The sequence below is a fragment of the Anarrhichthys ocellatus genome, unplaced genomic scaffold (genome assembly GCF_004355925.1).
Source record: "Anarrhichthys ocellatus isolate YVR2014 unplaced genomic scaffold, GSC_Weel_1.0 scaffold24, whole genome shotgun sequence".
Classification (NCBI taxonomy): Eukaryota; Metazoa; Chordata; class Actinopteri; order Perciformes; family Anarhichadidae; genus Anarrhichthys; species Anarrhichthys ocellatus.
In genome coordinates, this window is record NW_022280054.1 from 1,256,654 (window position 1) to 1,257,445 (window position 792).

The window sequence follows — 792 nt, forward strand, 5'->3', positions numbered from 1 at the left end:
AGAGAGAGAGAGAGAGAGAGAGAGAGAGAGAGAGAGAGAGAGAGAGGCGACTTCTGGAGGGATCTAGCGTGTTGTGACAGCGCGTCGCACTAACAGTGATGCCTTTTGGAACGCAGGGTGAAGAATGAGTAAAGTGGCAGCCGTGCAGACCGTCACCAAGTTTAAAGGAACAAAGTGATGGTGATGTGGTAGTACAATCCCTCTGCTGGAGTGTTTATTTTGTTTTGAGTCTGGTTGGAACAGACACACCTTCCACTCTGCTGTTATTACTGGCCAGATTCCATGTCAGAGATACTGCTGCTGGGTCAGATGCCTGAGATAGTTTTGAGGGGCTGAGATCTCTATTGACGAGTACACTCCCCCTCGCCTCCGCTGTGTTGATTGATACGGCAACCTGAAACCAACAAGCATGCGTGAATTATTGCCGCTGCTGCAGCATTGGAGCCATATGCTGGCTCAGAGGGGAACGGCTTTGAGAGTAAATCTAGGTGGACCTTCTGGATTCTGAAGGGAAGGTGCTGAAAGAGCTTCAGCCACATCCTTTGTTCATAATGGGGTGTTCATATTGGCTAGTTAGGACACACATGCACACACATGCACACACACACAATGCTGCTGTGAGTTAAAAGGAGCCACACCTTTCCCCAGTAATCCTCTTTCAGTCGAGACAAACCCCTCTTTATAATATCCTCTGAATAGGCTGTGTTCACCTGTGCTCACCTCCTGCCTCTCACTTTGTAGACGCGTGTGTGTGTGTGTGTGTGTGTGTGTGTGTGTGTGTGTGTGTGTGTG

The 792-nt window shown here is 49.1% G+C and overlaps 1 protein-coding gene across 3 annotated transcripts in view; it reads left to right on the forward strand.

Annotated features, from left to right (window-relative positions):
* Nucleotides 1-792, forward strand: part of sipa1l3 (signal-induced proliferation-associated 1 like 3) — a 63,830-nt gene that overhangs the window by 10,875 nt on the left and 52,163 nt on the right. The window lies entirely within an intron of this gene.